The following is a 15,227-nucleotide window of genomic DNA, read 5'->3' on the forward strand; positions in this document are numbered from 1 at the left end:
GATGTATCGGCCCCACCGTGCCCTTGTCGATGTGTTTTGGGCTAAAGATAATTGTTAATGTAATATTATCGACCAAGAGTTCTAAAAGTAGAATCGATTAAACGTTAATCCACCGAGTTATATTGATAAAGGATGTATCGGCCCCACCGTGCCTAAGTCAATATGAATTTGGGTCTTGGAATCATTTATCATAGTTGGGTAGAGGTCACTATGTAAATGCTTTACTTGTTGTTTACAAGTATTAATAAAACGATAAATGTTAAGTTTTCCACTATTCCGTTTTTATATTGTTCTATTTCTTTACCACAATTCATATACGATATCATTTCGATTTTGATTCAAATCTCCATTAAAACATCGTAACCAAAGACAAAATTTGATTTTTCTTCTTAAGACCTCAAATTAACCATTGCTAAGGATCTCTTGTAAAGAGTATAGATTAAAGTTATTCATTATCAAACAGGTTTTTGATTCTTGACCAACACATCTACTTACAATGGATTGTTTTTCATATACTTAATTGAATTAAGTACCTTGAAGCGATAAATTATTTTGGTAATTAGTTTTGTCAAGAATTCGTAATTGACCAAAATAACGCAACCACCTCAATGAAAGTTTTTAAGACTAAAACGAACAAATGAAGAGTGTTCTTCATGAATTCAATTTTGCTTCTCAAAGCAAAGACTCATTGAAATGAGTGGGAGCATTCTCTTAAACCGTTAAGATGAGAACGAGGTTTAAGAAGTAAGGATTATAATGGAATTGATACAAGGTAATGTTAAAAGTAAAGTTGTTGAGAATAGCGATACTAAACCTATCAATCCCGACCGAAAAAAAGTTTCCATTGTTTTAAATGTTGGACACAAGAAAGGAAACTACCCCAAATTATTGAAGAATCAACAAATTAGTTGTGGGACATCTAATAGGATCTTCTTCTTTAAATGTTTATATGATTGACATAAATTTTGCTAGTACCACTTCGTCAATATTTGAAACCGGTGGTGGTTTACATCGTTGTACTTGATACATAGAATGATTAGAATATGACGACTAGCAACATTAATGTCGACAGATAGAGTAATTGTGTACTCAATCTAGTTTTTTGATTTAAAGTGGTACTTAATTGTGACTATTAAGTGCATAAACTCTAAATAAGAATATAAAATTGTTAAGAGACAAAAGAGGTTTCACTTTTGTGACCCTATACACCACGATTTGATGTATGGCTAGCCCTTTATCAAGGTGATTATATTCTAAACCAAACTAGAATGACATATCATGTAGATGATGTAAGATTCAAATTGGTAACCCAAGATTAAACCTTAAATTTTGGAATGATGAACGCAAAGAGTTATCGAGTACTCTTGAACCATTAGATTGTTAATGGTATATGCGTATCTTGTATTCAAAGCAAGATGTCTCATGCCTTTTGGTTGAAAAGGAGATCGAGGTTGTAAATCATTGATCCAAAATAGGTTAATCATTTTCTTTACCAACGATTTAAGTTTACGCTAATGTGTTCACTTAATAAGGTAAATAGAGAAATCTTTGAAGAGTTCAAAGAAGCACGATTTAGTCGTGGTGGGATTATCAAAGTAAAGACTTTGATATAAGCCAAATGAAATATGATATAGCATCACAAGTTAATCTCTCTTAGCACACATCATGGAATAATGTGTGGTTGGATATGAATTCAAACGCTATTCGATAAGGTTTGAACTTCAATCAAATTACTTTGAGTTACTTGATCCTTTTGGGGATTTTATCATTTTTGTCTAAATTATTTTTCCACTAAATCGAATCATATGAGATATGAAATGGTAAGGGTACCATGGCTGTAAGTTTTCACAAGAAACAAATGCTCATTTTTCCCCTTTCCAATTATCACGAGCACGACGGGTTTGCGGCTCATGAAGCTGTCTTTCTAAAATACAAGTTTATTTCTAGAAGACAGAGTGGGAGAAAATTATTCAAGAGCCACAAAGAATGTTATGTCGCAAGAAACTGGTATTTCTTGGCTACATGAGACGTTTTGTGTAAAATATTGTTTCTTTAAAACCTAGGAGGTTAAATTCGTCACCTGTTAAAAATGATGAATTCATGCTACTTTTAAGAAAGAAAAGTGCTTATAACTTACAAAAGAAATTGTTTGATTCAAGTTGATTACTTCTAGAAAGTAATGAACATATGACTTACATAAGAGTGTTTAAGTCACAACTCAATACAAGGCTTAAAGTCATGAAAATCCGAATCAAAAGGGCTTGATTAGTGACAAAGGGTTTTGCACTAATAAAGAGAGATTTCAAGGTTGATTGGTTGCAAAGGGTTTTTACACCAATTGAAATGCTTAAGTCTATTTGGATCTTCTTAGGGATTGTGTTTCATTATTATGAAATACATAGCGAGTGAATCTAAAACCCACTTCTTCAATAGAAGGAATGTATTCAATACATGTCTTGAGTTTAGTAGATTCTTGCAATCCTAAGATAGTGTGAAACTTAAGAGAGGGTCTTAAGTAGGACATCAATCAGTTAGAATCAACATTTTTGATCATGTGATAAAACATTTCTCGATAAGTCGAGAAGTTGTGTTTATACATGGAGTTTAGTGGGAGTTACGGAAATTTTAATTAGTCCGATATGTGGATGACATATTGATCATTGAGAATAATTTAAGACTTTTGGAGTATTATAATACATCTTGAATATCCGGATTTATGAAGATAAATCCACATGATATTAGCGTCAGTAAGAAGTCTTATGTTGATAAGATTCATGACTAGTTCAATTAAATTGAACATATTTGATTGATTCCATTTGCTTCCGCTGCCGGATCAATTAAATGAGTAATGATGTATAACACTTCATATACTTTGAGTATGATGCATTGTTTTCAAAATCGAATTTAAGTAATCTTTGCCAAGTAAGCCATAAAGATTACCCTTAAGTGCATGCAGAAGCATTAGGGAAGTAAAGCAAAGTGTTTATGATGCAATTTTGTGTAAGGATGTTACACAAGTGACAATTGACAATTGAGATTGCGCATGGTTTCCGACAAAACCATAATCAAAACACATTAGGATGGTTAAGATACCATTGTGGCAATGTTAATTAAGAAGTAGATTTTCTAGAATCGTTCTAGGCAATAAAGAACAATGAGAGATATTTATAACGGAAATTGAGTACACTTGCGATCATGAGATGTGCAAGAAGGATGAGTCCCGCACACTGTGAAAACAGTGGGAGCTATTCTTAGGCTAGAGGGCCTATGTCTTGATTGGATTCCAACACGTACTCAGAAAGTTTTGTAATGCAAATGTATACATTACAAAGGAAAACGAGTATGTAGTGAGGTTGAGTAAGGTACAAGAAATTGATAAAACCTACTAACCAAAGCCTTCTCAAAGGCTAAACATGATGAGGCATGTCATTTCAATTGAATTGAAATGAACAACTACGTACAAGATCAAATTAGATTATAGAACATGAAATAGTAATCAGGCATTGACTATTCATATGTGATAATCGCATTTGTCGTTCGAGTTTTACTTTAAAAACTCTTTTATTATACTTTGTTACATCCAAACGGGTTGTAGAGACAATTGAACCCCGTTAAAGTGAACACGGATTAACATAGTATTCACCCATAGTCACTTGTATGAGGTGACGTCTCGAAGTGACTAGAGTGTGATGCGATTGATGGCAAGTTCAAGTGCCATAGAGTCATGTGAGATGACTAGTCGATCACATAGGCAGACTGTTAGGAACTTTTTGTCGGGCCTAATGACCGCTTATAGAGTTCTGGCAAATTTATATAGCCTGGTCGTGGCGAGAGCTGCTATAGTATTCAAATGAGTCGATTCTTTTGACTAAAGACTATTCACCTAAGATGGCTCAGTTACAGATTAACTTTGATTTGTGTTACTACGACCTTCGTAAATGGGGTCAAATGGGCATATTTTGGGTTATGATGGCTGTGGCTAGTCGAAGGGAATGAGTGCGATAGGAATTGTCCATCCCCTTGTCAGGGTTAAAACAATATCTCAGGGCCACTCGAGGAGTAATGAACTGGAAATGCGTGGCCACGCTCGGACAGTATCCAGAGTGGATAAATCCGGTCAAACAGTTATTCTCCAGATCGAGGAAACCACTCTCGATATGATCACTTGCAAGTACGACCTGAAAGACACCTTGCATTGAGTGGGAGATAGTAATAGGACAAGAGAATTGGTGATGCACACTTGTCGAGGACAAGTGGGAGATTGTTGTGAAATGTGTCCTCAACAATAGTGCGATCACATGATTTAAATATCATTATTAAAAATCTCATTTTAATGAATACAATTGGGAAGTAATTTTGTTACTGTCAACTGGTCAACATATATCGGTAATGATTGGTGACTAGAGTTTGACATTATCGTCGTGTGACGGTGGTGATCAGTTGACCCCCTAGGTCATACCTAAAGGGCAATACTCTTAATTGATTATTTAATTAATCGTATAACGTTACGAGTTAATTAAATTATTTGAAAATTGACGGACGATTTTGGAAGTAAAATTTACGTATCAAATTGAAATGTGATTAAATGAGATACGGTCTGAGTAATTGAATTGTATCATTACTCGGATGAAATAATTGTTTAATGTAACAATTAAATTTGAATGAATTGTTATAAATACAAACTGTTGTGATTTATAAATTGGTAAAATTTTTGGTACAAGTACTTATGATATTACTAAGTCGATTTTTGTATGTGACGTATTTTTGATAATACGTTGATTTTTAATATGTTAAAAATACATAACAAATTTATGTCACATATGACATGTGACATATTGACAATTGACAAAAATAATATGGAATCCATATTATCAAATGGACCGAAATTACAAGAAGAGGGTTAGGCTAATTAATTGTTTAATTAGTAGCTAAACATAATGATTGTTTTGCTTTAGTAGCCATGCATGCCTATGGTGCATTGTGAAGACAAATGAGCCCATGCATTGGCTCCATTCCACCTCCTCTTGGCCGGATTTTTAGAGAAGAAAAATCACTTGGTTTTTCCTCTTATATTTTAAATATACACTATAATGTTATGGGTGTATTTTCATTCACTTGTTCATCCAAAAATGAGTATTCTAGAGAGATAAAAAGCTCTCTACTTCTTCCTCCATAATACCGAAATATATAAGTGTTTTATAAATATTTTGGTTCAATTTTCTACCTAGATTAATATTATACTAGCTCAAATAATATTAATTAGATTAAGAGAAAGCCTTGGGTATAAAGCTTAGGGAGAGATCTTATACTTAGATCTTGTTCATCCATAAGGAAAAGCTCAAGAACAAGAGAGAAAGGTGATCTCTCTTGTGCCCAATATAACCGAAATCATCATTGTAAGGACATGATTTCTCCTCTATATTATTATTGTTTGCATGCATAAAATCCGTTTTAATTTTATGACAAATTAATTAGACATATATGAGTATGTTAGTATGTATATAGATCTACATTTCCTTCAGATTAGTGCTCAACGAAAATTAGATGCATTATCCTCTCAGTGCATCACACCTGAAGAAATGGCAGAAGATGAAAGTACAAATGACACAACATCGCCAACACTCTCTGTCTTCGATCGGATTCGACCACCTGCAACAAGAGTGGCTCCTTCTGTGTTCGATAGATTAAGGGGGCATAGTTCGTCACAACAAGAAATGCCTTTAAGGAATCGCTTTTCTATCTTCAAGAGATTGGGTGTTCAAAATAATGCCACTTGTGCTTGTCAGTCACGTACCTCATCACATTTGAAGAAGAAAGGATCAGTGCTTAAACGTTTGGGAGCTCCATGTCGTTCGGTGTTTGATCGTTTAAAAGACCCCAAAGGGATTAAAGATCATAAGCAATCACATCAAGCCTCAACAAGTCAAAGTAAAGAAGAGGTGAAAGTTAGCGATGATCTCAGAAGTGTTGTCCCTTCCAGAATGAAGCGCATAGAAGTGGTGGACATAGTGCAAGCGCAACCCCTCAAGGTAAAAAGGCACGTTGTGGTCCTTACAAATCAAGAGAAGTCATCATCTTTCCAAGCAAAGTGGAAGTCGCGACTTGGTGAAGCCTCAACAACACCGAGTGCAAGCAACAAAGAAGAGTTGGAAGATAAAATAATGACATCTTATCACATCACCGTAGAGGAAGTCCCTGATGCTAGTGAAGAGATTGAAGTTGATGAGGCTCCGGCATTGCTAGAGGACGGGGGGCAATCAACTGTCGATGACTTAAAGGAACTCAATTTAGGTACTTCGGAGGACCCTCGACCAATATATGTTAGTACTCTTCTTACAGAGAAGGAGGAGAATGAATACTTCAAGCTTTTAACTGAGTACAAAGATGTCTTTGCTTGGAGTTACAAGGAAATGCCAGGATTAAGTCCTAAAGTCGCAATGCATCGTTTGGCAGTTAAGAAACGTGTAAGTCCTAAGAAGCAGCCTCAGCGACGTTTCAGGTCAGACTTGATTCCTGAGATTGAGAAAGAAGTCAACAAACTCATTGAAGCTGGTTTCATTCGAGAGGTAACATACCCAACATGGATTGCTAACATCGTGCCAGTAAGAAAGAAGAATGGCCAGTTACGCGTGTGTGTAGATTTTCGGGATCTCAATAATGCTTGCCCAAAAGACGATTTCCCTTTGCCAGTGACAGAGCTCATGATTGATGCAACAACTGGACATGAAGCTCTTTCCTTCATGGATTGCACGGCAGGATATAATCAAATTCTTATGGCACCTGAGGATCAAGAGGCTACTGCATTTCGTACTCCGAAGGGGATCTTTTGCTACAAAGTTATGCCATTTGGTCTCAAGAACGCAGGAGCAACATACCAACGTGTTATGCAAAGGATATTTGATGACATGTTGCACAAAACAATTGAGTGCTATGTTGATGATGTTGTGGTTAAGTCTAAGAAAAGAGGAGACCATATCAACGACCTTCGTACCGTCTTTGAAAGACTACGAAAATGTCAACTCAAGATGAATCCGCTCAAATGTGCCTTTGGAGTTACTTCGGGAAAATTCTTAGGATTTGTGGTACGACACATAGGAATTGAAGTTGATCAATCAAAGATCCAGGCCATTCAAGAAATGCCAGAGCCTAAAAATTTGAAGGAGCTTCGTGGTCTACAAGGTCGTTTAGCTTACATTCGCAGGTTCATCTCTAACCTTGCGGGATGCTGTCAGCCATTCAGTCATCTTATGAAGAAGGATGCTATATTTCAATGGGATGATAAATGTCATAATGCCTGTGAAAGTATTAAAAAGTACTTGTCATCTGCGCCTGTGTTGGAGGCACCAGTTCCAGGAAGGCCTCTTATCCTCTACATCGCAGCACAAGAACGTTCACTGGGGGCATTATGCGCTCAAGAGAATGAATATAAGAAGGAGAGGGCTATCTATTACCTAAGTCGAACTTTGGTGGGAGCTGAACTAAATTACTCTCGAATCGAGAAAATATGCTTGGCTTTGGTTTTCGCAATTCAAAAACTAAGGCACTACATGCAGGCACATACTGTCCATGTAATTTCAAAGGATGATCCTATCAAGTATATACTCTCAAGGCCAGTCTGGTCCGGTCGTCTAGCAAAGTGGGCGGTTCTACTCAAACAGTATGACTTGGTCCATGTGCCTCAAAAGGCAGTCAAAGGGCAAGCTTTAGCTGACTTCCTTGCTGATCACCCAGTCCCCGCGAAATGGGAACTTCAGGATGATCTTCCTGGTGAAGAGATATTCTATGTGGATGTACTTCCGCCATGGCAAATGTATTTTGATGGTGCAGCATGATGTGATGGAGCCGGAGCTGGTGTTGTATTCTTGTCTCCCGAAGGTCATGTGTTGCCTTACTCCTTTGTGCTCACTGAATTATGCTCAAACAATGTGGCCGAGTATCAAGCTTTAATCTTAGGCCTTCAGATGGCGATTGAAATAGGGGTCAAGGATTTAGACATTTTTGGAGATTCCTTGTTGGTGGTCAACCAAGCCCTTGATGAATTCGAAGTGAAGAAGGATGATCTCATTCCCTACCATCAATATGCAATCCAGTTACTTAACAAGTTGGATTGTGTTCACATTGGACATGTGCCAAGGAGTGCCAATAAGTTGGCTGACGCGCTTGCTAATCTTGCAGCCACTTTGGCACTGGGGGCAGAGGAAGTCACGACAATTCCAGTTTGCAACCGTTGGGTAGTACCGCCGCTAGAAGGAGGAGAAATTGTAGAGTCATCTAACATGATTAGTGTTTACCAAGTCGATAATGATGATTGGCGGCAACCTATCATCGATTTCTTGGAACATCAAAAGCTTCCTGATGACCCTAGACATAAAGTAGAGATTCGTCGTCGTGCTCCAAGGTTCATATATTATAAGGGAACACTTTACAGACGATCATTCCTCGGGCAATGGCTAAGATGTCTTGGCGAAACTGAAGCTTCCGAAGCCATGTACGAAGCTCATTCGGGTGTTTGTGGCGCTCATCAATCCGGTCCAAAGCTTCATGATCGTGTGAAAAGAATGGGGTACTATTGGCCAACCATGGTGCAATATTGCATGGACTTCGTGAAGAAGTGTGATGCTTGTCAGTTCAATGCAAATTTCATACATCAACCTCCAGAACCCTTGCATCCTACCATTTCGTCATGGCCCTTTGAAATGTGGGCACTAGATGTTGTAGGACCTATCACTCCAAAAGCATCAAATGGGCATGAATACATCCTCGCTGCAACAGATTATTTCTCAAAGTGGGCAGAAGTTGTGAGTGTATGTGAAGTAAAAAAGGAAACTGTTGTTGATTTCATTCGCACTCAAATCATCTTTCGGTATGGTGTACCACAACGCATCATAACTGATAATGGCAAGCCGTTCTTTAACAACTTGATGAGTAGTCTCGCTGAAAAGTTCAAATTTAAACAATACAAGTCTTCCATGTATAATGCTCCGGCAAATGGCTTAGCTGAAGCTTTTAATAAGACACTATGCAATTTGTTGAGAAAAGTGGTGGCGAAGTCAAAGCATGATTGGCATGAGAGAATCGGTGAGGCATTGTGGGCCTATCGTACTACATACTAGACACCCACTCAAGCAACCCCGTATGCGTTGGTGTATGGAGTTGAAGCCGTGTTGTCATTAGAACTTCAAATTCAATCTTTAAGAGTTGCCATTCAGGAAGAGCTTACAAGTGATGACAATGACAAGCTGCGCTTGGAAGAGTTGGAAGCTTTAGATGGGAAAAGGTTGCAAGCACAACAAAAGCTACAGTGTTATCAAGCACGGTTGTCACGCACATTCAACAAAAAGGTGCGCCCTCGATCTTTTCAGGCAGGAGACTTGGTGCTCGCGGAAAGAAGGCCGATCATTACTTCTCACAAACCTAAAGGCAAGTTCACTTCCAAGTGGGATGGGCCATATGTCATGAAAGAGGTATACACCAATGGTGCTTATAAGATTGTTGATGAAGACGGTGTTCATGTAGGGCCGATCAACGGAAAATTCTTGAAGCGCTACTACTCCTAAGCAAGAGGCTAAATTGCAATACTCCTAAGCAAGAGGCAAAACTGCAATACTCCTAAGAAAGAGGCTAAACTGCAATACTCCTAAACATGGGGCTAAACTGCATAAGCTCCTAGGCATGAGGCTAAACTGCATACCAAAATAAAACTCAAAAAAAAAAAGAAGAAGAAAAATCCTTCCCTGAACTACGTAGGCTTGATCTTGTAAAGTACTTGGGTACTTTACGAGTACGTAGGCAACTTAAGTAAGTCTTACTTAGGTGCAGCCACACCCCCAAACAAAAAACTCTCTTTAACGAACTACGTTGGCTTGATCTTGCAATTTGTCCTCCATGGTCACTTTGCGAGTACGTAGGCAGTTTGAACAAAAACTTTGTTCAAGTGCAGCCACACCAAAATTCCAACCTCTCAAAATCGCTCCTGGCCCGCAAGAGCTTAAACTGTGCACGGCTTAATAAACTTCAAATCGGTCGGCCTTTTAGGACAAGGACAGTCTTGATCATTGACGGATTTTGCCACAGGGAAAAAGATGTTCTCGTATCTTCTAGATCTCCAAGTGCCTTATCTTCGTTCGAACAATTGTAGACCATGAGTAGTTGACGGTGATCTTTCAGTTATCCATGGTTGTCGATCAAGCAAGCTTCAAGGAACATCGTTCATACTCTTTTTGCTATCCAAATCTTCCAAGCTCTGCTTCATATGGGTCATCGCGCTGCTTCCTCCTCGCATAGAGAGCCTTGCAAAGTCCTTCAAACAAATTTCGCACTGCGTGACGGGTTGATGGGAGTAGGTTGAATGCCTCATGCGATGGACTAGTCTAGCGAGTATCGAAGTGTTCCGCCTCGAATTCCTCAACATTTCTCGTGGTCAACAGGTCAGCTACATTCTTGGCATCTACCTTGGATTCCTTGACATCTCTCACGGTCTTCAACGGTCCATGGGCAAGTTCATTCTTTGCATGATGTCTCCAATAAGAAATCGAAATACTCGCAGGGAATACTTCAAACTCTCCAATCATTGTCGGGACGGTCCATTGCTTGCTTGATAACTTGGAAGAGAATCGAACTCGTGTTCCAAATTTAAAATTTCTCGCAGTCCTTACTTGAAGTATCCAATCGATCCACGGTCAAGTCTTAAGATTATCCACTCGGAGTGCCTCGAATGCTTCAATGGCCAACGGGACATGTTGCTTGCTTCATAGCTTGGAAGAGAAATAAAACGACCCAACTCGGAGTTGCTTGAAATCCTCTTGCGCCTGACCAGACAAGTGCGTTGCTTGATGAGAAACCAAAATGAGCCACCTTGAAAGTTTCAAATTCTCTCGCGGTCGCCTCATAAGAGTATCAAGACGATCTAACTCAGACTTCCTCACGGTCGAGTAATTATTGAAATGATCTGATTCGAACTTTATCACAATCTCCTGCGGTCAACGATTGAGTTCCAATAGCCTTAAATTCCCATGCAATCAACTAGCCAAGTTTCCAAATAGAAATGATTAGCTTGGAATGCCTTGAATACTCTAACTGTTGTCGCGTAAGATCATTGCTCCAAGGAAGAACAAAATGACTCGCCCGGAATGTCTCGAATTTTCCAGCGATCGACGGACAACTTCATTACTTGATAATTCAAAAGAGAATTGAAATGGCTAGTCTGAAACGTCGTGACGATCCAAGATGACTTGTATAATACCTGCACACATTATCATATGACCAAGGGACAATATATGTACATTCAAATCAAGATTCCTAAAAAAGACATACATGAGCTGTAAAACAAGGGCAATCACCTTATGATTTGTGCAAATCAATTACAATCAGAAGTGACAAATTGCTAGGAATCAGAAGTGGTCCGGTAAAAAAAAATGAAATGAAAGGAAATAAAAACACCCTGTTTTAACATAGCTCACAGTCGCCACACCACACATAGCTCTATTGTCTGCTGTTCCACCATCGGTCGTCGTGTTACTCGATGCTAGGTCTGTACGTCCAGTAACGATAATATGACAGTTTCATCAGTTGACGAGTACGACGATGTCAGTATTGATCTGTATCCCACGCTGTCAGCTAGTTCGTCGATAACTTTCGCTGAAGTTTGTCGTCGGTCCTGGTTTGGGTAGAACTCCGGACACCATCTCCACTCATCCTGCATCATTGACAGCCACAATACTCGCCAGTGATTCTCGATCACTCCCTCACGTCACTGTCAGATCGCCGCAGAATGTCGATTTTCACAAAGTGCGCTGCTTCTGTTAATTCATTCTCAATTTCAGGGTCGTCATCACCTTGTCAACAATAATAACTAGAATCAGTTTTATATCTAGAAGAAAAGTTGCAGGGGATTCGAGAAGAATTTCTTACCAAAAAAAATCAAGTTATTTGGTCAATAGTTTGAAGACGAAGTCATCTCGATTCATTTGGGGGAAAATTTACAAGTAAAGTTCGATCATTTTTGCTGTATGAAGATTAATTATCTGCAAATAATCGAATAGGCAAACATGGTCATGTATGAAGTATAAACTAACCCATGAAGATTTGAATAAGAAATTAGCAAAGCTACAGCAGGAGAGGAGGGTATATGAGTATATCAAATAAAATTCAAGGGGATTTGTCAAAAAAAATACTCCGCCAAGGTTCAAGTGCAAGAGTAAATTCTACTCAAATCATCAATTTGTACAAGAAAACAAAAAGAAAAGAAACAAATGAAAAAAGGTGTGTAGCAAGGTTAAACAAAACTCCCTGCGTGCCACGCAAATTGTAATGGAGAGATGGAAAAATGATGACATACCTGAAGTATTTGTTGAGATTTATACTAAAAAAGAACAGAGAGCATCGAAACAAAGGAAAAGGAAAGGGAGGCGGAATTTCGAAAGCATACCTTTGTTAGAGTTAGACGAAGAATGTGTACTGCAGGACGACCATCTAGTATGTCTATGTGATTTCTTTTTCGGATTTTTGAATAAGAAGACTGACATTGTGCGTGTGGAAATTGTTAGCAGCATGGTGTATAAATACTGATCATCATCAGTATTCAAAAGAGGCAATAAGATCATTGATTGGCAAGAGATTTGGTACTTAATGCCCTGATAATTATTCCATATGATTTGTAACGGATGAATGTTTGAAAAAAAATCAAGGGATATTGTGTTACAACTAAAATCTCGCCTCTCAATTTCATTCAAATTGGCTTTTATGAGATATAATAGGGTCTTAATCCTCGTAAGTTTACTGGCCAAAGTCTTATTTACTCATTAAGCATGAAAATAAATGGGGAGAATTGGTTTTGACAAAGTCAAATGCTAAATTATGGGAGATTATCTCATAATTTCCTTTGGAAGAAACGTCCATCTATTGTTTATGCTCAACGGGTTGAGCTAGTATATGGGTGTGTGTCCATACTGAAGTCCCAGAATTGTTGGATTAACGAAAAATCGTTGAATGGATATTTTCTTCAAATGTGTTCTACCAAGGTTACAAAAATTGCCAAGGGGAATAAAGTCAAGTCAACGTGAAAAAATAAATCATTTACAAAGAAATTTATACGTGACTTACCAAATTTTACGAGGCCGCTCTTTTAGCGAGTTAAGTACCCTTTAGACTTCCAAGTCGAGATGAAGGGGGGCAGGACAAAAATTACATGGGTGTTCTTACGACAAGTTAAGTACTCATGGACTTCCAAGTCATTCAAAATTTCACACGGGTACTCCTACGATAAGTTAAGTGATGCGATCCCGCTAAGTGTTCACAAATTAAGATGTGGTCCTTGGTCACGGTCGAATCAAAACACAATTTATAGCTCCACAAACAACTCTACAATTAGTAAAGAAGCAAGTAAAGGTCGGATCCCAAGGGACGGGAGTTGAAATGAGATTTCTATTGTAACTAGTGGTGTCTAAGGGGTGTCACAAACTGGGTTGATGTAGAAGGTTACTAAACTAAGATAGCAATGAAAATAAACAAGCAAGATGAATTAAAGGGATGTAAACAATTGATTAAAGGCACTAGGGTGTCATGGGATCATAGGGGAATCATGGGATATGATCATACAAACATGTTCTCAATTTATAAGCAAGCAATTATTGTTGTGATGGATTGAGTTGGGTTATATCTTACAATCCTAGGAAAGTTTGGGTCCCGGAGCCGAATCGATTAGATTGTACAACACCTACAAGTCGACTTAATCTTCCCTACTCAACAACATGCATTGTCTAATGAGACTCGAGTTGGGTTATGTCTTACAAGTCTCATTGAAAAGATAGAAGATGATAGTAAATGCAAGGATTCATAGGCTTAGCATTTCATCAAATATAACATGTGCATGAGTTAAGATCAAAACAAGCAAGCAAATAAAACATGAAAGCATATTAATTTAAGCATGAATCATTCCCCATGTTGGTTTCCCCTAATCACCCATTAACCCTAGCTAAGAGACTACTCACTCATTATCATGTTGATCATGCTAGCAAGGTTGTCAATCATACCAACAATATGAAACATGATGAATAAATGAAAGTAATTAACAATGATTAAAAAGTGATTAAGAGATTATACCTACTAATGATTCCAATAATAAAGCAAGAATAAAAGAAGTACTTGAATGCTTGATTGAGAGGTTGTCAATCTCCCAACAATAACCCAAAATAATCTTCAATTACCCAAAATAAAGGATGAACAAAGGAGAGATTAAAGAACTAAAACTTGGATTAAAACTTGATTAAAACTTGATTACAATATTAAAGAGAGATTGATTGATATTAACTACACTAATTATTGATAAGAAGAACATGCTCCTCTAATTAGACTAATGGGGTATTTATAGTGGAAATTAGGGAGGATGCATTAGGGTTAACTAAGGGCTAAACTAGTAATTACACTTTTTAAGTTGAGCAAGGAGGAGCCGGTATTTTCTGAGAGAAGGGCTTCTCTTTTCGTAGCTTCAAGAAGACAATCCGTGCTATGCTGGAATCCGGGCGGAATGGGGTCGGGACGGGCGGATTCTGGCGTTTTAATCCGAGCGGATTCATGGGAATCCGGGCGGATTGTGGAGGGGGAATCCGAGCGGATTGTGGCAAAGCCGCTCGGATTGTGCTGCTGCGGGACGGACGGATTGTTGGCAATCCGCTCGGATTGTCAGTCAGCAACAATTCTTCTTCTTTTCTTCCCTTTTCTTCATAAATTCCTTGGGGATTTCCTTGGGGACTCAAGGATCTTTTCTCAACATTGCTCTTCTACTATAATATGCACAAAGGCCCTCTAATCTTGTCCCTCCTTGATGCTTGGTCATTGAATTCGATCAATTTAGTCTCGTTTTTCCATGAAAATGCAAGATTCTTACTCCTTTCCTACCAAGGGATCAAAATCTCAAAGAATATGCAAAACAAAGAACTAAAGATAAGAAATGACCCAAATAAGCACTAAAAAGCATGGAAACAAGGCTAACTCGGGGGCTAAATATGCGCCAATTATGGTCACATCAAATATCCCCAAACCGAACCTTTGCTCGTCCCGAGTAAAGAGGTGACAAAGACTAGGACCAATACTAACCTATCCTAATAATATAGCCGATATGAGACAATTAGCGGGTCTCACTCCGCCCCTTCAACTCACAACAAGACAACCATGAGGTAGGATGCCTTCTTGCAAGGCAAGGTGGGTCTTGCCAAAATGGCGACACATCC

The 15,227-nt window shown here is 38.3% G+C and overlaps 1 long non-coding RNA gene across 1 annotated transcript; it reads right to left on the reverse strand.

Moving 5' to 3' along the window:
• Window positions 1–11,316: 11,316 nt before the first annotated feature.
• On the reverse strand, window positions 11,317–12,672 carry LOC141658766 (uncharacterized). The gene is made up of 3 exons (XR_012549408.1): window positions 12,428–12,672; window positions 11,911–12,023; window positions 11,317–11,834 (listed from the first exon to the last, which is right to left on the reverse strand). It is a non-coding gene; the product is annotated as an uncharacterized LOC141658766 (long non-coding RNA).
• Window positions 12,673–15,227: the final 2,555 nt, after the last annotated feature.

Source organism: Silene latifolia, chromosome 6 (assembly GCF_048544455.1).
Source record: "Silene latifolia isolate original U9 population chromosome 6, ASM4854445v1, whole genome shotgun sequence".
Lineage (NCBI taxonomy): Eukaryota > Viridiplantae > Streptophyta > Magnoliopsida > Caryophyllales > Caryophyllaceae > Silene > Silene latifolia.